This window comes from Bactrocera dorsalis, chromosome 1 (genome assembly GCF_023373825.1).
Source record: "Bactrocera dorsalis isolate Fly_Bdor chromosome 1, ASM2337382v1, whole genome shotgun sequence".
NCBI classification, from domain to species: Eukaryota; Metazoa; Arthropoda; class Insecta; order Diptera; family Tephritidae; genus Bactrocera; species Bactrocera dorsalis.
This window is the reverse complement of record NC_064303.1, coordinates 27,019,515-27,043,011: the sequence shown is the minus strand read 5'-3', so window position 1 is coordinate 27,043,011 and position 23,497 is coordinate 27,019,515. Positions and strand designations below refer to the sequence as shown.

At 37.9% G+C, this 23,497-nt stretch overlaps 1 long non-coding RNA gene across 2 annotated transcripts; it reads right to left on the bottom strand.

The window, feature by feature from the left end:
* Nucleotides 1-11,411: 11,411 nt before the first annotated feature.
* On the bottom strand, nt 11,412-22,825 carry LOC125776025 (uncharacterized). Of its 2 annotated transcripts, none has more exons than XR_007421459.1 (3): nt 22,551-22,825; nt 14,286-14,458; nt 11,412-11,555 (listed from the first exon to the last, which is right to left on the bottom strand). It is a non-coding gene; the product is annotated as an uncharacterized LOC125776025 (long non-coding RNA). The 2 variants fall into 2 exon arrangements; XR_007421457.1 differs by having other exon boundaries at nt 14,286-14,444.
* Nucleotides 22,826-23,497: the final 672 nt, after the last annotated feature.

Here is a 23,497-nt window from a genome sequence, read left to right as displayed (position 1 = left end):
GGTTTAAACAACAACAAATCAATTTTGCACCTGAATGGGTGAACATTTATCTGAATAGCGATGTTAAGGAATTATCATGTATCTCCAAAATTTGTGGTTGGGAACTCATTGGAACACTATACCGTTGAGTTTAAGTCCATACATTTGGTTGCTGTAACTCAGTTCAATTCGTTTATTCCTCTATGAAAGTTATTGAAACTGAATGACTGCGAAAACTTACGCGAGAAATATCAAGATACAGCTCAGTCACAATTGGAAAAAAGTTTCTTGAAATGTAGTGATAGTATTGGAAATATAATCGGTCCCTTGATAAATATTTCACTTCAACCTTTAAAAGCATATATTCACATAACTTTTTTGGGATTGTTGCAATGTTGATTTGCAATCGAAAATACCATTCGAAATTACAATACTTGTATTAGTGGTAAAAGAACTTCCCGGATGCAAATGATTATCATTATCACTTCGGTTGATTTTTGATGAATTCACGCACAGTTGCGGTGGAATTTCCGGTGATCACGGATTTTGATTTGCCCAAATGTTGATCATCAGGTATGTCCTCACGGCCACTTTGAAAACGTTGAAACCACTCGTACACTTTGCTACGGGAAGGCAATCATCGCCATAAACTTGTTTAATCAATTGCTATGGCATGATTTTATCTGAAAAGTGCCTTCCAGGAAATGGTTTACGGCACTTCCAAGTGTTTACAGTTCTCACTCGATTATCTGTTTAGCGGGGTTTATTTGCTTGATTGATAGCCGATACGGACTAGACTAGACTAATAATCCGTCGCAGTAAGTTTCATATTTTATCTTTTATTAATTTTTTTCCATTTTTATTAATATTTTCCCAAAATGTTAATATTAATCAAACCAAAATGTCAAAACGTTTGAAGAGTACGAATGTTTTATTAAAAAGAATAAATGATATTGATGCAGAATGTTCTGAAGATAATCAGGAAATCTTGGATATGGAAAATAATAATTCGAAAAATTATAATACACTTGAAACCGACTCGAACACCGATGAGAACGAAGAGAGTATTTCGAGCGTACGTAGACGGCGAAAAAGAAGGAAATTTTTAGTTACTTCCGATAGTGAGAATGAGGTAAACAAAAAATAGGGTCCAATACGGGAAGAGCACCTGGTCATAATATTTTTAGGGAAACATCAGGCTGGGTACAGTAACCGTAATATTATGAAAGGCGAAGCTGAGATAGCATTTTCTGTGACAATTGATAAGAATATATTATAAGAAAGTGCACAGAGGCAGAGGCATTTAGAGTATTAAGATATAAATGGGAACTGTCTATTGCAAAGTTATATGCATTTTTTCTTAAATACTATAGGGTGATTTTTTAAGAGCTTGATAACTTTTTAAAAAAAAAAAACGCATAAAATTTGCAAAATCTCATCGGTTCTTTATTTGAAACGTTAGATTGGTTCATGACATTTACTTTTTGATGATAATTTCATTTAAATGTTGACCGCGGCTGCGTCTTAGGTGGTCCATTCGGAAAGTCCAATTTTGGGCAACTTTTTCGAGCATTTCGGCCGGAATAGCCCGAATTTCTTCGGAAATGTTGTCTTCCAAAGCTGGAATAGTTGCTGGCTTATTTCTGTAGACTTTAGACTTGACGTAGCCCCACAAAAAATAGTCTAAAGGCGTTAAATCGCATGATCTTGGTGGCCAACTTACGGGTCCATTTCTTGAGATGAATTGTTGTCCGAAGTTTTCCCTCAAAATGGCCATAGAATCGCGAGCTGTGTGGCATGTAGCGCCATCTTGTTGAAACCACATGTCAACCAAGTTCAGTTCTTCCATTTTTGGCAACAAAAAGTTTGTTAGCATCGAACGATAGCGATCGCCATTCACCGTAACGTTGCGTCCAACAGCATCTTTGAAAAAATACGGTCCAATGATTCCACCAGCGTACAAACCACACCAAACAGTGCATTTTTCGGGATGCATGGGCAGTTCTTGAACGGCTTCTGGTTGCTCTTCACCCCAAATGCGGCAATTTTGCTTATTTACGTAGCCATTCAACCAGAAATGAGCCTCATCGCTGAACAAAATTTGTCGATAAAACACATTTCGAACCGAACACTGATTTTGGTAATAAAATTCAATGATTTGCAAGCGTTGCTCGTTAGTAAGTCTATTCATGATGAAATGTCAAAGCATACTGAGCATCTTTCTCTTTGACACCATGTCTGAAATCCCACGTGATCTGTCAAATACTAATGCATGAAAATCCTAACCTCAAAAAAATCACCCGTTATATGAAGACATGACTTTACAGAGATTATGAGATTTATTCAATTTGTCGAAAGAAATCAACGACATTTGCTATGATTACCGAAGTTTGGTACGCGTTTATTGCCAACAGTCAAAATTGTAATAAAACGGGACCATATAGTACAATTGACGATAAATACAATACAATCAATAAATAAACCGGATAAATTTGGTATAAAAATTATAACATATACGAATATGTAATATACGGCTTTCCGTATTTGGGAGAAGATGAAAGTAGAGAACCCTCAGTTCCTCTTGTTTGTTACTATGAAATTAGCAGAACCGTATGAAGGATATGGCAAAAATGTAACCACTGGCAACTTTTTTACAAGTCTACCTTTAGCAACAAAAACTAGGATTGTTGAGTCGATTAGAGAAAATAGAAAAGAGCTACCAAGATTGGCAAAACTGAAAAACGATGGCATGCCACTTTTTTTTTAACCAAAATCAATCGCTCAAGTCAAAAAAAGTTCTAATTCTAAGTTCAATGCATAACTCCGTACAAGTTGAAGAAAATGACAGCCGAATACCGGAGACAATTCAATTGTATAATAACACCAAATTTGGCGTAAATGTGCCCGGCCAAATGGCCAGAAATTATTTGGTAAAATCTAAATCTTGGAAATGTCTTTGCAAGTATTTTTCAATATCCTGGATTTAGCCGGCATAAATGCATTATAAGTATAAAGAAACTACGGGAGAAGTAATTACAATATAGGAATTTCAAATTCCAATTGTCACAATATGCCATGGAATACCAACAAGAGCTCGACAAAGAAAATCAACAAGTAAAGGGTTATTTTTTATGAGCTTTATAAATTTTTAAAAAAAAAAACGCATAAAATTTGCAAAATGTCATCGGTTCTTTATTTGAAACGTTAGATTGGTTCATGACATTTACTTTTTGAAGATAATTTCATTTAAATGTTGACCGCGGCTGCGTCTTAGGTGGTCCATTCGGAAAGTCCAATTTTGGGCAACTTTTTCGAGCATTTCGGCCGGAATAGCCCGAATTTCTTCGGAAATGTTGTCTTCCAAAGCTGGAATAGTTGCTGGCTTATTTCTGTAGACTTTAGACTTGACGTAGCCCCACAAAAAATAGTCTAAAGGCGTTAAATCGCATGATCTTGGTGGCCAACTTACGGGTCCATTTCTTGAGATGAATTGTTGTCCGAAGTTTTCCCTCAAAATGGCCATAGAATCGCGAGCTGTGTGGCATGTAGCGCCATCTTGTTGAAACCACATGTCAACCAAGTTCAGTTCTTCCATTTTTGGCAACAAAAAGTTTGTTAGCATCGAACGATAGCGATCGCCATTCACCGTAACGTTGCGTCCAACAGCATCTTTGAAAAAATACGGTCCAATGATTCCACCAGCGTACAAACCACACCAAACAGTGCATTTTTCGGGATGCATGGGCAGTTCTTGAACGGCTTCTGGTTGCTCTTCACCCCAAATGCGGCAATTTTGCTTATTTACGTAGCCATTCAACCAGAAATGAGCCTCATCGCTGAACAAAATTTGTCGATAAAAAAGCGCGAAACACATTTCGAACCGAACACTGATTTTGGTAATAAAATTCAATGATTTGCAAGCGTTGCTCGTTAGTAAGTCTATTCATGATGAAATGTCAAAGCATACTGAGCATCTTTCTCTTTGACACCATGTCTGAAATCCCACGTGATCTGTCAAATACTAATGCATGAAAATCCTAACCTCAAAAAAATCACCCGTTAGAAATACAAGTACAGGTTCTCGTGAACTAAAAACATGCCAGATAAGGTATTGTAAAGATAATAAGATAAACAAAATCAGTCCAAAACGTAAAAAGTGCGTATGCGCAAAATGTGAAGCCCATTTGTAAAAATTGCGAGGAAAAATAATAAACTGTAGATTATGTACTTTGGAATAAAAGAAAATATTTGCATAATGATGCAGCATATGCATTTGATCGATCAGTTTGTATGACTGCTATAAACTTTAGTGGTCCGATATCAGCGGTTTGGACAAATAACCAGTTTCTTAGGGACAAAAGGACGTGTCCAAAATTTCAGATCGATATCTCAAAAACGGAGGGACAAGTTCAGGTATATACAGACGGACATATACATATATATGTATATATATTTTTTTTTATAGGATCTCTGACGTTTTTTTTGTTTTTATACACTTTGTGACAAATTTAAGTCAGTCAGTCTTTCCTTTTCGGAATGTATGAAAAAACTGATCCTTCACTTATAAAACCAGTTCCGTAATTTACCCAAAAATATTATACTACGTGCCTCAAATAGTCCACTGAGACCTTCTGACACTCTAAATGCATGTATTAAGGGGTAGTTAGAATTTTCAAAAAATAATTTTGTTTTTTTGCATTTTCGTTAATTGTAATATCTTAAAAATATTCCTTGAAAATGTCACGTTGATCCGATAATTAGTTTTTGAGTTATTCGACCAATAACAAAGAGAGCTCGGGCACTTCTAAGCAAAAAGGCAAACTTTAAATGCGTTTTTCTCAAAACTAGTTATGTTTTTTGAACCGGTGACAACTGTAACTCGAAAACCGTTCAGCGGATTTAATGAAATTTATACAGCTTTTAGAATACATAATAAACTCCGGCCCGATCGAAGGATTTTTTTTCGAAAATTTCGATTTTTTAAGACCAATTAATTGTCGATTTTTTCGTAAAAATTTAGAAAAAAAGTTTCTGAGGCCGCCATTTTGTTAATTTGAAAAAAATGAAAATAAAATCCTTCGATCAGGCCCGGGATTATCTATTTATAAAACTAATTTTTTTGGCCGATTGATTTTAGATGAATCCCCAAAGACTTATGTTTGTCACCGCAAGTACCTTTTTTTGGAACAGGGTCCACACAAACAACTATAACTTCGGAAATTAAAATTTTTTTTTTTTTGAAATTTTCGTGACTTTAAGTCAACACATTCTATAATAATGCTACATTACTACTTTTGTAAAATAACATGATTTATTAGCAAGAAAAAAAATAATGAAAACTCTCATTTTTTCGTGCCTCTGACTACCCCTAACCCCTTAAAAGAAATAAGTAAGTTAATCACATTCGGCAATACTTATTTGTTAAAGACTATTCTGCCTAACATTTTGAGCCCTGTTAACCTTTTTGCACACGCTCACATTCCTGTGTATATGTGTAACTAACACTGATCTACAAAGTGCAACTGCTTGAGTAAGTAAACATTACAATGCTGAAACTACTAATGTCTAAGCCACTTCAGCCGTTTTAGAATGCTTGAAATAAACCTTCAACTCGGCGGCGGGTACAAGGGTTTACAGTTAACAACCACTCCTGCAGCTCTGGTAAATTGCTCCTCTTGCGGTTTCATCTCACAAAATACTAAATACCACATACATAAGTGCCTTTATTACTTTTTCTTTATTATCTTTTTATTTTTCTTCGTTTTTTCTACGAAATGGTTCTATTTCAGCAAGGATATGAACGTGATTCTTACTGTGGCAGTTCTGCAACATTTTGTGAAAATTGTGCCAATGCCAAATGCCAAACTGACAAGTGCTTGCATTCTCATACTATAATCATGCTAATGTGTGTTTTGTTGCGCATGCTGCTGAAAATAAACGCACATCCAAGTGTAAGTAGGTAAAAGTTGCAATGTAAGTTGTTGCACAGAGATGGTTAAACCAGAATACTCTTAGAAATCGAATCTTATAACTTAGTTTTGAATAGGATTATTATTAAACGATGCCCTTGAAAACTAATTCAATCTCTCTGTGAGATACGAGCAGGAAAATGTATCTCTGAATGACCATATCGTAAATTCTACACCAATTACCTTACTGTTAGTCTTCTTGCATATGGTGGAAGATCTGTTGCTAATGGAAAATATAATGTTGATGGGGTATAGTCTTGCTTCTGAGTAAGCAGTTAAAGTCGTATGGCTATACTTAATTTCTACTCTTGTATAAGATGTGGTAACTAACTCGTGTGGAGCCTGGGATCACGGCTGAAAGGAAAGAAGCTTCAATGGAGCCACTTAGCTATAATCGGTTTAAGGGTTTGCTGAATTTTTATTACAGCGTCTGTTTACCAAAAATGCGGCTGCGAGCGACTCGCTACATAAATGTGTAGAAAACTTTATACTATTCTAGGGAGGTTTTGCGCTGGGTTTGAGCCAGCACTTGTTATCTCAAATTGACGCCAAATAGCGAAAACAAGAAACGACTGCGGCGCTTTTGTTAAGTCGCCTGTAACCACGTAAGCAGTGTTTACGCCAGTAAAGAAGATGAAAGTCCTTCAGTTTTTGAGATATCAATTCATACGTCGCCTCAAGAAACTTCTTATTTGACGGATCCTCCGAATCGCACCATTACAGCATATACCGTAAATTGAAAATTTTTGACAAAATATAATTTTCATCATGGCTTATTGTCTAAGGCAATGGTACAATCTCCGGAAAAACACCTGCCATACAAACTGAACGATCGGGTTCGAGTTCTTCAAAGGACTTACAATTTTATAAGAAGTCTTGTTGAAATTTGAATCAACAATTTCATTTAATAAAACTGATCAAAACCCTTATTTTTGTTATTCTGAAGTTTCTCGCTTTTCTTTATTTTAGCCATCCACAACTTTGGAACTTTCCATTTGAGCTATATTTACTGGATTCTTACATAATTTGGACTATATACAGCTTTGGAAAACTTTGGGGTAATGCAGCAGCATCAATTTTGGCGGTAGTCAGTTGCCGTATTCGGACTATAGTCAGAAATAACAAACGCTGCAGCAATGCACTCTCCAAACACAACAACTCCCACGTAATTGCAAGTGTGTATATGTATGTATATATACATACATTGAGTATACATATATAGATATGTGTGTGTAAATGTGAGGATGTACAAATACAAACAGCGCAGAACCTAATTGCAACCTTGCACGTTTCGAGGCGGCCAACCGGACGACCAAACGACATGGGAGGCAAACACACATTTCTCGCTGGTAATTTGAATTGTTGGCTCGTCAACTGCAGCAGTGCAGCAATAAAAACCGCACGATGTACACATAGAAACTACAAAAATTTGCAAAAAAGCTTAAAAAAATGGAAATCCGTAACGCAATATGAAATGAAAGGACGCACCGACAACGCCTAATATATGTACGCCTACTGTCAACTCCCGCACACTTGCCCACCATCATCGCTTCACATTCATCGGGTCTGTTTTCAGCATACAAGCGGATAAGCGAGCAAAAAGCTTTACTTACTAGCTCTGGCAATACCATATATACGAGTGGAATCCGATAAGTTCATAAGTTCTATAGTCTAACTACCGCAACAGAACTTTAGTACCGATTCTGACGAAGCGAACCCATTGTTTGTTTTAACCGCATTTAGAATAAATCGCGGCTGTTGTATGATGAAAGGAAACGTTGTATTTTCCCGGCCAATAATGAATGTGAACTTCCCAATAATGAGTGCCAACCATTTCTTAGATGCATTATGTATAGTACATACATATAAACCGACTAGAGAAGGGTAGGCCCGACGCCATGTTTGTGGGCGCTGGTGTAGAACATGAGCAGAGTTAAAGGTTCGGAATTAGAAGAAGTTGATTTTGACAACATCTGCTTCTACCAAGCTTAGGTAAAGTGTCACACAGAATAGGCAACAATCGAATTGTTGCGAGAAATGTTTGGATATGCGATTATTCCTTTAGCATTAAACAGACTCTCTTCACTACTGAACGTGCTGTTCATGACATATTGTTGCGAGAAATGTTTGGATATGCGATTATTCCTTTAGCATTAAACAGACTCTCTTCACTACTGAACGTACTGTCCATGACATACGACTTGATTTAATGGAAAAAATCTTCTAAAATTAGGATGATTGAATTCGTTTTTGCAAAAGAAGTCGTGGAGTTGATTAGAGTGATGTTAAGTTAAGAACATATTTGTATTGATTGTGCTTAACACTAAAAACAAAAAAAACATTTGAATTTTTGGTTCTTTTTAAGAAATCATTTCAATTTTGTTGTAAAACCCTGTAAAAGGTAAAAGATACTGCAGTTGAAGTTGGCGTTGTGTGAAATTAAAAAACACGGAGAGAAGTGTAGCTTCCACACACCAACAACAGCAAAATGTATTACAGAAAACAATAGTATGTACGTATGTGTGTGTTTATAGACTGTATGAGAAATTTTGAAGCTGTCAGCTTTGTAATTTTCTTTTTCACTCATCGACTGATTGAGGCGTTGCATGAAAGCCTCCCAGCGTGTGTTTCTGTGGGTTGTTAGGCTTCACTTTGACGCAACTCGCTTTCGTCCGGGAATAACTTTTTTGTTTTTCCTACTTACGCTGGCTCAATTTTCGGTTTGACATTTACCGTTATCAGCCCATAGCGTTACCTCTGCCAGTTTTTGGGCAATTTGCGTATACGCAGTGGCTTGCAGACATTTCAGTCTACCTACGTGGCGCCAATTGGATATTCCAAGCGAAGCCAGGTCCTTCTCCACTTGGTCCTTCCAACGGAGTGCTGCTTTAACCGTCGGGTACTGCGTCGAGTACTTTCAGAGCTGGAGTGTTTTCGTCCATCCGGACAACATGACCTAGCCAGCGTAGCCGCTGTCTTTTAATTCGCTGAACTATGTCAATGTCTCGTACTGCTCATCGTTCCATCGAATGCGATATTCGCCGTGGCGAACGCACAAAGGACCATAAATCTTTCGCAGAACTTTTCTCTCGAAAACTCGCAACGTAGACTCAGCAGGTGTTGTCATAGTCCAAGCCTCTGCACCATATACCAGGACGGGAATAATGAGTGACTTGTAGAGCTTGATTTTTGTACGTCGAGAAAAGACTTTACTTCTCAATTGCCACTCAATCCAAAGTAGCATCTGTTGGCAAGAGATATCCTGCGTTGGATTTCTACACTGATATTGTTGGTCGAGTTTACGCTAGTTCCAAAATAGACGAAATTATCTACAGCTTCAAAGTTATGATTGTCAATAGTGACGTGAATGCCAAGTCGCGAGTGCGACGACTGTTTTGTTGATGACAGGAGATATCTCATTTTGCCTTCGTTCACTGCCAGACCCATTTGTTTTGCTTCCTTGTTCACTCTGGAGAAAGCAGAACTAACGGTGAGGGTGTTGAGGCCGATGATCTCAATATCATCGGCATACGCCAGCAGTTGTACACTCTTATAGAAGATGACACCTTCTCTATTTAGTTCTGCAGCTCGAACTATTTTCTCCAGAAGCAGGTTGAAAAAGTCGCACGACAGGAAATCGCCTTGTTTGAAAGCTCGTTTGGTATCGAAAGGCTTGGAGAGGTCCTTCCCGATCCTGACGGAGCTTTTGGTGTTGCTCAGCGTCAGTTTACACAGCCGTATTAGTTTTGCGGGGATACCAAACTCAGACATCAAGGCATGAAGGCAACTCCTTTTCGTGCTGTAAAAGTCGGCTTTGAAATCGACGAAGAGGTAGTGTGTGTCGATTCACTTTTCACGGGTCTTTTCCAAGATTTGGTGCATGGTGAATATCTGGTGAGTTGTTGATTTTCCCTGCCTGAGGACACACTGATAAGGTCCAATCAGTTTGTTGACGGTGGGGTTTAATTTTTCACACAATACGCTCAATAGAACCTTATATGTGATGTTGAGGAGGCTTATCCCACGGTAGTTGGCGCAGATTGTGGGGTCTCCTATTTTATGGATTGGGCATAGCACACTTAAATTCCAATCGTTGGGCATGCATCCTCCTACATTCAGTTTTCTATTTTTTCTTATTATCAGATAGAAAAATTTATATGAGTATCTCGCTTCCGTCTACTTGAAAAAATATCTTGTTCCTTAGATTTTGTAGGAAGTTTACTGCTCTATAAAAATGGTCTCTTATGATTTTTCGATTAAGTTAAGCGTTTAGACACCTATAAGAAAGCCTCTCCAAAAACCTATGAGTTTCATCATTCATAATGATTTTTTTCATTGAGTTATAAAATTCATAAGAAATAAAAAAATTTCCCAAAAATAATCAAACTTTAACTGTTAATATCTTTTAAACGGTTGGGTTTACGACAAAATCATAGGATTTCTTTTTAGAGCATTCAATTTCCTACAAAATCTAAGGAACAGGATATTTTTTCAGTAGTTCGAAGCGAGATATAAATTTTTCTATCTGATAATAAGAAAAAGTAGAAAACTGTATGTAGGAGGACCTTCCAGTTACAATTAAGAACTCATGCTTGGAGAGGCTTTCTTAGAGGTGTCTAGGAACCGATTTTTCCGAGTACCAAAGGAAAAATTTTTTTTTTTGAATCACCCTAGTGAATATGGTATGCTTCTGTTTCCTCCCGTAGTTATTCGGTAGATCTCCACAGGTCTTTCATTTGCCTGTAGTTCCGCTTAAAAGATGCTAGCTGAATTTGGTAGATGGATAGGGAACGAATTATAAGAACACACGGAATATATCCCCGTCCTCATTTCGCAGTTTGATAAAGACCCGTCAATATAGATGGAGACAGTATCCCTGCTAAACTTCTCTTCCATTCAGCTTTTAAGCTTGGAATTTAAACTAGCTCTGGGAAGAATGGACGCGGAATTTACTTCTGATGGTTTTATCTCTGGAAACATAACTCTATGGTCGACATGAGGACTTTAAAATAGCTTCAAGAAGAGTGGACACGGAACCTACTTCTGGTGATTTATTCTTTGCGAACAAACCTCTAAGAGAAATATGCGGACTGAGCGATGTGTTCGGAAAAATGGCGTTGTGAGTTTTTTATCGTAAGAATCAAAGATCAAGGGAGGTTACGGCGCGTTCTTCCTTTGAGAGCTTCATATCATAGTCCCCATAGTTTCATTTCTCATCGATATAACCTATTGACTGACTCAAATTGCTGTCAACATGAGACGGTTTTTGTGAAGCACGCTCAGGAACTCGCTCTTCTTATGATGAATAGTCCAATTATCTTAGTAAATATGACACCCTCTAAAAGAATGAAGCAAATAACTTGAGAATACATATTAAAATTTTGCGAATCATTGCATAAACAAACAAAGTGAACCATTGTGATTATCACATTTCTAATTCCAATTTATCGCTGTACTTACCTGCTTTGATCAGAACGTCACGAGAAACAATTGTACCCACTGCAATGCCGGCCATACAATGATACACGGACCAATGAACATCTTGACGAAACTCTTCCGCTCGAAGGAGGGGAAATAGAGTGAACCGTTAGCGAGCATATGACGGACCTGAAAGAAAGAGGTAAATGTATTAGCAGGAAGTAGAGGGAGAAAGCAATTTAGTGTAATGGAAATATATATCAAATGCAAGGCTTTCAATCCTAAAATTGTGAAGTGGACGTGTAATAATGTGTTTCTTTTGCAAGCAGTGCAGAGCGCGTTGTTACGGCACTTCAAAGCACAGCCCCTTTTTACTTAACCTGTAAAAATTTGCGACAAATAACCTGGCAATAGCCGAAAATACAAATATTCGGAAATTCATGGCAGGAATTAATGATAAGTACAACAAAGGGGTGAGATGGGTCCCAGTAAGAGAGCAAAAACATTCATAAAACTAAAATATACGAACACACATATACCTACCTCTAGGGGGTAGTTTCAAGGGCTCCCGCATAGCCGACAACACCCAAGACCCGTCACTGCTGAGCGCATTGCTAAATGCCAGTAGCAAAAACAGCAGCAATGGCACATTGACTTCCCTCGATGCTTGTTGTGGCATCAACGTTTCTAGAGTAGTTGTTGTGCGAAATAAAATGCCAAGCTGCTTCATTGGCTGACCGCCCGTTAATCTCCCTGACCAACAACACTTTTGTCTACTTGTCGACTGCGCCAGCCTGTCTCATTGTTATATTTAAAGACACTCGCTCTATTTCACCCGCCCACAGTCTGTACATATATTCGGAGCCATATCTAAATAACTCAGGCTAGACGCCAATGGCGGAAGTTTGGTTCAAGTGGTTATTGATTGAATTTGTTCGAAACTGACTCTGGCCGCCCGCCTGAACTCCGAGCGCTTCCTTCAAGTCGCCCATAAGTGATTGTTGCTTTTACTGTCATTGTGTTGCTACTGCTTTGTATTTGAAATTTTATTTTAGTCGCAATTGTTTCGCTTTTTGCACGGTTACAATAGGTACCAGGCTGCGCTCGGGCTGTGACTCATGTATCCGGTTTAGCATTAGTGCTTGCGCCATCAAAGCAATCCCTCAATGTTTTGTTCTAGATTTACATTTTTCACAAAAATTCTTGAAATCGCTAGAATTCTTATGAGTGAGCTAAATCATAGATATATAAGTATATAACTCAGGTTAGGTAAGGTTCCATTGGTAATCCGGATAGACTACTATATGAAGCCGTTTGAGAAGCCATAAAAACAAATTTCTGATTTATAAGTCAGTAGAGCGTCTCATGGCCATTTGCTCAGACGTTAAACTTCAATTCTAAATAATTAGCTCATTGGGATATCAGACAGTGTGAGTTTTTAAGTAGTTATGCCAAGGGCAATCGCGGCACAATCAACCAGAAAGTGTTGAGATATTTTTACGTTGTAGAGCTTGTGCAGATTGCGTCAGATAAGACCTTAATGGAATAAACGACACTAGGACATCGACGAGCTAGAAGTCCACAACTAGAAGGATCGATATTGGGTCAAAAGAATCTTGCGATTGCGCTTAAACCGATGGTAGCACAGCCCTGAGCAAGTTGCCGGGAAATCCAGATTATCAGTAGTAACACGAACGAGAAGAGAAGAACCCCGACCCGCTATCATTTTAGAGGAATGAGCAAGCCTTTCCTCACCAGTCCGTAAGCTTAACAATGGCTTGCGGCTTCACTGTGGCCTGAAACCCCTACTAGTCTTATTACAAGGCTAGTATCGCCGCCGTGGTATTGGAGGTTTATTTGGGTTAACAGCGAGGACATTTCCAGATACCCAATTAGTTATGATACCATTCCATTGTCCATGAGTGCTATATCGTCTGCATAGGCAAAAAATCGGCAGCCACGATCCTTAATTTTTTTTTAGCAAGTTGTGCATGACCAAGATCCATTGAAGAGAACGTAAAATAACTTTAACTACTATTACTTAAGACCAAGCGCTTTGCGAATAGTATATTTCGAATATATTGCCGTGCCGCATGCGAAATTATTGGACAGAGACCATTCAGAACACCTTTGTTCAGAACACGAGATTGCCTTTGCTAAGAGCAAATCCGAGCCAGAAATATGTCGATCAGCGCTTGGCCCAAGTTCACTGAAGGTTAATAGGTCCAATCGAATGAAATTGGTTGAAGGCTGCCCTGCCTAGAAAGCTTATCGCATACAAGTCGAATATCCAAGAAACTTGCTGCTAATACTAACAAGTTCATATATAGTACATCTTGACTACTTTTGAGGGCACAGTCCGTGAGCTCAAAGTTGGCTTCTGGAGTGAATGCACAACTTTCTGAAGAAAGCTGCACTTCGGAGCTACACATCATCTACTACCTTGAAGACAGTTGACTCCGCATGAAAGACGCCACAGTAGTTGATAGTCTGAAAGTTCACTTAATGGCGAGCTTCCAACAGAACATTTAACATCCTACCCGCCGTCTTAACTTCGATCCATCTGGGAAAAAGCTCTTTTCCAATGCCTTTGTTCTACACAGAAAACTCTTGTGTGTGTCTGAGCAAAGAAAGAACCGATAGGAGAAGGTTACGCATTGCAGTGATCCAGACTATATGGGATGCAATCGAAATACAAGCCGTCATAATAACAAAAAAATGCATAGTCAAATAACTCAAGGATGGAATAATTGTTCGTATTTCAGACCTTCTGCAACTTTGGAAGAAGCATATAAAGAAAACTGTTATAACGGAAATAGAAACCAAGAAAAGGTATGAGAGTTAAAAAATAATGAAAGGTTCGCTTACAGGTTTTGCTCGCCTAACCGCTATCTAAGTTTTAGACAGATTAAATCTTACCCTTGATATCGAGATGATCGGATTATTGTCCTTGTCCAGTCATTCGACATTTGGCGGTGGATTATCATGCGTTATGCAATCGGCAATGCTGCCAGCTTTGTTGGTAAATTCGATGCGCGATGGCGGCTCATGCGAGAAATTAAGTCCTTGAGTATTAAACTAGTTGGAAGCATCTGAAAGAACAAACATAAAAAGTATACAAAGCGAAGAAGAAGTAAATAAATATTAACCGGGTAATTTGTTAATTTTTCGTTTTGTTGATATGTGGATTTACAGTTATAAGATGTCAATTTACAGCTACAACTCTTAGCGTTAAAAAATTTTATTTGTGTGTCCTAGAAATTAACGTTAAATGCGATGATTGCTGAAGCTAACAGTAGATAAGCAAAGAAGTACTTTAAGCCGGACAGCTACAGCAATGCTTAGAAACCAGACTGCAATCATGCCTAAGCCACCTAGATATGATCTTTCGTTTTTTCTTTCACAAATAATTTTTCTTTTTACACATTTTTTCTACCCACTCCTAGCAGCAGCGCCGCTCAGGCTGTTTGTCTTCACTCTTTAGAAAATCTATCTTACCATCAACAAACTTCCGCAGAGTTCTTTACATTCTTAACAGTTATGTGGGTGCTGCCGTTGCCGCTTTTGTTCCAGAAAGACCTTTCAGAAAGCCCAAGCATACAGTTGCCGGAATTGGTATGGGTTTGTCTTTGCTCTCCATCGTCGTTGCTTTGCTTACTTGTTTGTTGGATTGAAAAAATGCCCGGATAAGTGTTTGTTAACGGCAAAGGTGTGAGAGTGACAGGGGTTGGTGAGAACAAATTGATAAAGGGTAAAGTTAGACATGTGGTTTTTAAAGAAGTAATAAAACGCGTACGATATGGATTTGCCATTACATTTTAAAAATAAATAAAATGTTTCATAAAATGGTTGGGCACAGCTTACGCGCGGATAGACTCATTCGAAATGATCGATCGTTTTTAAACCTGGCAAGGGTTGGACTTTGTAAGCCGGCAATTGGATGACTGTTCTAATTATTGACCGCGGATGGACTATCTCGGGTTTTCTTTGAAACTTTGCTTCACGGCAGCAAAAGCGTCGTCTGTGCTAGAGACCAAAGTATCGAATAAGTGAAAAAAATGTCTAAAAAGACACCCGTTATAAATATTCATCGCCCACATTTGTTGAAGACACATGCTATGTAATAAACCGCAATGGGTTCAAGTGCATCTTTTACAAATATTTCTTGCGATTGCAGTGCAAGTTACAGGTCTAGTCACATACACATTCAAATAATTACACCCTTCTATTTGTAACTCCAACTCCGTTTAAACTAATGGCATAAAAGTCGCACGAGCAAACAGGAATTTGCAGGGAACAAACTCAATAAAGCCTCAACGTTCTGCAACAGTGCTACTTGCAACACATGCAGGATGTTGCACAGAAACTATATAAAGTATCGTAAAGATGTGTTGCACGAAAATACTGAATAAGGCGGCGCAAAGCTCGAGCGAGTGCCGACATTAGATACTGTTATTGCATTTATAATCTGCTGATTTCGACTTGAAAGGGTCGGCTACGAAACAATCTAAACATTGTTTGTAACATATTTAATCTGTAAAGTATTCTGTCCTGATTCAGTTTTAAAGGATAAAAAAATAAGGAGCGTTTCTATCGTAGAGAGACGACAGAAAATACATTTATGTAATTTAATAATAATTTAGTATACAAATCTTTATTTACATCATAACAAAGTTTCCAGTAATTTAAAATGTGTGTATCATTCTTATTTATCATTTACCTATTCGGACTTGAAAATGAGGATAAATTAACGTGCCGGGAAATCCATCGGCTCCTAAATCGCGTTGTTTTGAAGGATTGCAATATTCGTGGTGGTTGGGAGATATGGACATTAAACATATCAGGGGCGGGGCCACGCCCATTTTTTCAAATTTTTTTTATTCACGGGTGCCCCTTGATACTGCGATGGCACTTTATAAGTTTTCTATTAATGGCGATTTGTGGGCGTGGCAGAGGTCCGATTATACCCATTTACGAACTCGATTTTTTTTTTGTGCTAAAAAATCCACGTAGCAAGTTTCATCGAGATATCTCAATTTTTATTCAAGTTACAGCTTGTACGGACGGATGGACAGATAGACAACCGGATTTCAACTTTTCTCGTCACCCTGATCATTTCTATATATTTAACCTTATATCTGTCTCGATTAGTTTTAGTTGATACGTACAACCGTTAGGTGAACAAAAACTATGATACTCTGTAGCAACTGGTTGCAAGAGTATAATAAGTTAAAATTTGATTAGAAATACGAAAATTCTTGTTCGAATACTCATATTAAGCTTCCTTCTATTATTGCTATAAATCCCTTGACATGTCGCTCTTTAAAAGATATACTCAACGAAGGAGCTTCGATGCTTTGGGCATTAGAATAGCGGAGACTTGATATGAAAAATTATATTGATACTGATTTTAGTCGCTAGCATGAATAACTACAAGTATTTTTGATGATAATTTCTTTCTCGGTTTTGTTATTAATCTAGTAAAGTCATGATGATGTACAATCCTTTACTTTGCAAATATAGTTTTTACGAAATTCATCTATATATCTAGGAAAGCAATTCCGGTTAAAGAAGCTCATTTTTGTTAATCTCAGTGCTTGTGAGCAGTATTTACTATTTAACCTATACATTGCATGAAATCTTATTCAGATATATAACTTATTGCTACAATCTTATTGATCGTCGTATCTAAATATGATTCAGTAAAACCGAACTAGATCAGACATCTTTGCCTCTACAGGAAGGTAGGCAAAATTATACAGTCCGATCTTTGCTAAATATCGCCAAAGCTTTTATCGTATAATTTTCTTATGAATTTAGCATTTACCCGTTCTGAAAAATATCGCTATACAGTCGCCAAAATGCCTTAGCCTTACTCTTGAGTTTATATGAATAACCTTTGCTTGAAGCATATCAATAAAAAGATTTTACCCTATCTGATATGTTAAATGAGCATAACAACAAGAGCCAGACGGGAACTAACAATTCTCTCTCTTCCCCTTTTTCTGCATGCAGGCAAAAGTCGGAAAACAAAAAAAAATTAAGGCACAAATGTGTTTTTGCTTGTAGAGATGGAAGCGAAATTAAACTGAAACCAAGAAGATATAATTATCACTGTGGTTGTGGCAAATGAAACGGTAAAAGCTCTGCTCAGCCGACTTCCTGGGATTTCCCGCTGCATTAATACCATAATTTTTAGACTCCTTTGTCCCCTACTTCTTAACCGGTTTGTTTCAAGCAAAGGGGTTTGGAGATTACATTGACATCAACGATGATACTGCTGATGAAGACGATGTTGCTGATGGGAATAAGGTACAAAAAGACGAGAAACAGCGTGAGTGATGAGTGTGACAGCGCTGACGGTAATGGCAAAGTTGCACAGCCCATTGAGTTTTTTACACTTATGTTGATACCAAGGAGGCAGTAATGTGCTAGTGTGGGATTCAGATTCACAGATTCAGTTATGTGTTTGTGGTTTTACTTGATTGATACTGATGTATGTAGTTAGTACTGGGGAAGTAGTAATACTGTTGTAAGAAACTTTAATGTTCCAATATATTTGGAGTGTACATACATCTAAAAGTCTATGAACATGAAAAAAGAAATATTTTAGTTGGGTAGATGTTCGATTCCGAGAAATTCTTGTCCTTAAATTTCTTATACAAAACCGTGCTAATCAGACAACATCTGGCTTGCACACTCCTTAACAATTCAAGAGTACCATATGTAGAGAGGGAAATATTGTGGCTATCTGTTCAGAACTCAAACTTCGTGACGAAATAAACATTGAATAAAAGACGACACAACAATAGTTATACCCTGAAGCGGGTTTATTAAGAATACTGCGAAGTTTGTAACACTCAGAGAAAATGCGATGATGAAGACCCTACAAAATATATTGTATGCATATACATATAGTATCCTAGCTGACCCCGCAGCCGTTGTCCTGCGTGAAATTATGTGTTTTGAAATGAAAAAAAAGTTGAATTTAGCATTTCATTTTTTTTTTCAATGTAACACAGCTTAATAAACAACATTTTTTGGTTTCTGTTTCGGTGTATAGAAAAGATGGTTTTCCAACTCGTGAGCACGCCAAGTATATCTGGCCGTGTGAAAAACATAGCATTTCCAAATTTATGCTACACACTATGCGACCATCCTTGTGTACTGCTTATTGTCATCTTAAATACAATTTTCACTGGAAACAGAATACGTTCGAACTGAAGAGGTAAATCGTTAGAACTCAAAGGAATTCGTAGAATCAACCATTCTTGTATTCGATAGGTGCGTCACAATCAGTCGGTTTCCATTACACAGTTTCGGCATGAAGACTGCGAAGCATAATAACGACAGATCCAACTTTGAGACGCAAATGATGCGGTGGCATACCAAGCCTCTCCTAAGAATTTAGAAATTCCACTGGATCATTCACGGCGTTGAGATGATCGATCGATTTGTATGTAGCGCAAGTTTCACGGAATTTCACAAAGAATGCCATTATACTCTAGTAGGAGTGCTAACAAGTCACTGTCTAATTGGCAGAGATGCCAGCGAACTAGAGGCACATACAATGACTATTGTAAAAGCACTCAAGAATAGGGAGACTATAGAACACTATCTATGTGCATGCAAACCTTTGTATAGCAAAAGAATCACAATTGTTAAGGTTTCTTGTCGGTATCTCGAAGGTTACACAGACAATTTTTTTGTATTAAATAACTTCATTAAGAGCAAGAAGATAGTTAAGCGAGGGCATTGTAGAGCAACGGATTCTAGTTCCGGTAATTTCACAATAGCCTAAAGGCCTAGGTGCCTAAAATCGCTCCAATCCAAAATCGGGGATATGATGGTCTTCTGATATCGGCTTTTATAATATATGCTTCAGTCGCTCTTATTGCTCACAATGTCGAAAGAGTTGTATTCACGGACCATTGATTCACCTGATGCCAGGTCTTTGTTTTATGTAATGGCAGTTTTGTAAATTAAGCTATTAACTAACTTCTAGTCCTATAAAAAATTTTAATTTTTCGTCTTAACATGAAATAAACTTTACATACATAAATAACTGTAAGTCTGAATTGGCGTTAAAACACAATATTTTAAATAAAAAAACATGTGGTATTACACTCAGCCTACAAAAATGCGCATTAATGAAATAAGATCGATTATCCAATTATTTAAACTGTTGTTTAAATACATTGCGACTTTCGTATGTGTACGTACAAACTAGGGAAGGTCAGAAGAGGAACTGCCTCCACAACAAATAGTTGGAAATTCTGTCAAAAAAGCTAAAGCGGTGGGTAGTGCACCTGAACGCAATAGCAATACATTTCAGCACGATTAATCGCCTTCCTCGCCGCACACTATTCAAGAAAGTTGGATGGAGATCAAGGTCAGATGGCCGAGTCTTGCTGTTAGTTACGTATTCTATAATCTAACTGCAGACCTCTTTGGAGTACTTGAGGGGAAGCATTTCTAATCTTGACATCTCAGAAGACATCAAATTTAAGCACATATCCGCTAAGGACATCCGAAAAGGACCTTGTGATTCCCTTGAATGAAGATTTCATCGACCTTAGCATCATGCGAGAGCCTTGGACGATAGATAACACCGTTAAAATTCTGAACAGCACCAATAACTAAATTTTTTTTTACAAACCGGACGAAGCTAAACCAATTCTTATCAATAAAGATATAAATGCATTTCTTTGTTCTAATTACAGCACAGCAGATACCGCAGTAGTCACGACGGGGACGCGCCACCTGACAAACTCAAGAAACAATGGTAGACGCAAACGCAAGACATTGGATTTGTAAAATACAGAGGGCATTGCTTATTCTTCTCTGCTAGAGAGTCACTTGAGATTTTAATGAACACGCACTTCTCTGGTAGTCAGCAATTCTTGGCAATGCGTGTTCAACAAGAACAGGCTGCAAGTACAGTAAAGCAGTTTGGTCTCATAGTCAACAAAGGTTCTTACCAGTTAAAGCGGAAGGTCCAGATGTGATTACTTTCATAATGCTGCAGAACATAAAGGAACATATGGTTCTAACACTTGAACGATCTACTTGTACAAGGCCAGTATTCGCCTATCAGGCGAAGGGAAGGTGGAAAAGAGTCAAAGTGCTGTTTCCATAAAAACCAGACGGAAGAACACACGATAACGCGTTTAAGCCCATAAGCCCCATCTCTTAATAATGGTTCGAGTTGATGTTTATTTCACCATCTATGACGATGGAATAGATGTTTCATTGCCGGACTATGGTGAGGTAGCAATAACCCGCCTGAAGAACAAAAAAGTAGCAGTTTGCTTTGCCTTATCCGCAAAAGAGATACATATACTCAAGCTTAGCGTGTGAAAGGTTGAAGTTTAGCATCATCTGAATCGACTCCATCAGTGTGGCTTTAGACCTGGAAAATCAACTAGCGACTAAATTTTCACCATGGGATAAATTTTGCAAAAGACCGATGAAAAGAAGATCGGCACACACCATCTCTCTATCTCCGAACATGGTATCACCGCAAAACTAATACGACTGTGTAGCAACACCAAAAGCATCATGGGGATCGGGAAGGACCTCTCTGAACTATCGCGTGACTTCTTTAATCTCTTGCTATTAAAAATAAGACAAGCTGCATGGCTAAATAAAGGAAGTACAATCTCCTCAAAGGCTTCAAACACCCGCACCGTTAGAGTTCTATTTTCTCTAGACTGGATAATGAAGCGAAGCGGATGTGTCTGGTTGTGAAGGAGGATAAGGCGGAATATCTCCTGTCATCAAACAAACAGTCGTCGCATTGGCGACTTGGCTCACACGTCACCTTTGACAGTTGCTATTTTGGACTGAGTAGGCAATTAAAAAGTGAAGTCCTCTCTTGATGAAAAAAAAAAACTCTATAAGTTCCTTATCCTGCTATATGGTGCGTGGCACTGATGAGCCAGAATGTGTGAGTTATGGTCCTTTGCGCATTGGCAACGACGAATACCGCAGTCGATAGAACGATGAACTGTACGAGATAAAGGTCGTCCGCGCTGGCTAGGTCATGTTTTCAGGATGAAAGAAAGAAAAAGGAAGCTTTGAAAGTTTTCGTTTCAGTACTCCGTTGGATAGATTTGGTGGAGAAAGACCTGGCTGCACTTGATATCTAGAATTATTTTGGGGGTCAGCATTAAATAAACAATATAAAATCAGGAAAATTAATTCAAAAGATAGCCTATGAAGGGTATAACGGGGCGTTTAATCAAGTCCAAATTATGCATTAAAAGAGCTCCTACTCCAACTGCCCTTCGCCATTTACAAACGGAAAGGGGCTATACGTTTTGCTACAAAAATGAGGGATATTGATGGCTGGAACAGGAAGAGTTTTGACATAGCAAAATTCTGAATCAGCACGATAATAACCCAATTAAATTAGACCATATCCTTCCAAAGTTGGACCTCAATAATTACTAGTGAATAGTGAGTAGTGGCTGGACGTAAATGGAGAGGAAGTTAAGTATGGGAAAAGAATACTACCTCAATCACTACCGACGGGCCCAAAATGAACTGCGGTATAGGGACGGTGGTATACTCCGAAGATATTAATATCTCTACCTTTCTGTCTACCAAACTCACCTAGTATCTTTCAAGCGGAAATATTAGGCATTGAGAAGACTTGTGGAGTCCTAGTGAATAACTACGGGAGGATACCCTTGTTGTCACCAAAGATCAACTTCAGCTTTTTAAACAAAGCGAGAAAGACTTTAAGCTCATTGGTAAGAGAACTCGACTTGTCCATAATTTTGGTTCCCGGTCACAGGAAAATTTTCGGCTAATAAATAACATACGAGTTTGCTAAGTCAGGAGCCTTTCTAGACGAATCATAAACTTATAGGAAGCACTTTCGAAAACCAATTGCATAGAAAACTTGAATAGAGTAAATTTCCCGATTGAGCATCATCCTAATGTTTGTTCACGTAGCTGCATACCACAAGTTAAATACCGAATTGTGTGCTGATGCAACCACAAATACATAAATTTCAATTATCAACTGCAATGTTAATTGCATTCCTGCTCTTTTTTCACATGCGTACACGTGTACAATATGTTGTGTATTTACGCATGGATGTAAACATAGGTCTACTTATGGTTTAAAATGCACACATAAACAAAAATGAATGTATTTGCTTTTATTCCACTCACCTGTACTGGTTGTAGCGATGACGACCAGAAAGGCTATCATGAGCAACACGATAATATCAGTCGTTTTTGAGCTGGTAAGTGGCAGCTGGCGAGGCGTTTTACTCCAACGTTTGGTCGCTGCATAATTAAATGAAGGTTTTCGCCGTTTACTCATTTTCCCAATCTCACGCTTATTATCCATCGGTTCGGAAGACATACATAAATAAGTGAGACGACAAAAAAGCAATGTATTTTTCAATAGCAAATTTACAGCTTTTGGTGGATCCAGGGAAGACACGAATTGTTAGTTAAACGCGTAAGGCTGGAAAAAAAAGAGTAACTATTTAAGTATGATGTCAATATATAAGGAGTTGTGGATAGCGAACCACCATTTTAGATGAGCTAAAAATTTATTCAATCAAATACAGACACACCTGCATAATTATACTCCCAACACACATACATATGTACATATGTAAATATATCTAAAAGCGTGATTGCGACAAAGCTAAAGGCTATACATTACGATGCAAGATTCTTCTGAACTAAAGATACACGACAGGTCTCTCTCCCAATTCACTCAAGCGACCAGTAAACTTCCTTCCTAATGTCAAATGTATTTAACACCAGTTATAATCCTTCATGTCTTCACTAATGCATTAAAAGAAAAATAATGTAAGGCTTGTAAAACCAAAGGTGTCACATGTGTGTTAGTATTGCAAAGCACACGTATGTGCATTTTTCATTATTTGAGTGGTATATAGCAATTATGTGGAAGTTATCGCAAAACATTTGAAATAAAATTCGTGCATAAGGCCAAAATATGATAATCTTTTGAGGTTATTAGCTAATTCCACAAAACTCAACAAGTTTGAGTTATCATACTCCAAATGAAATCAAATATTTTGAACCTTGATAATTTATTATTAAAAACACTGCATACCGGAATTTCAGATCAATATCCCAAG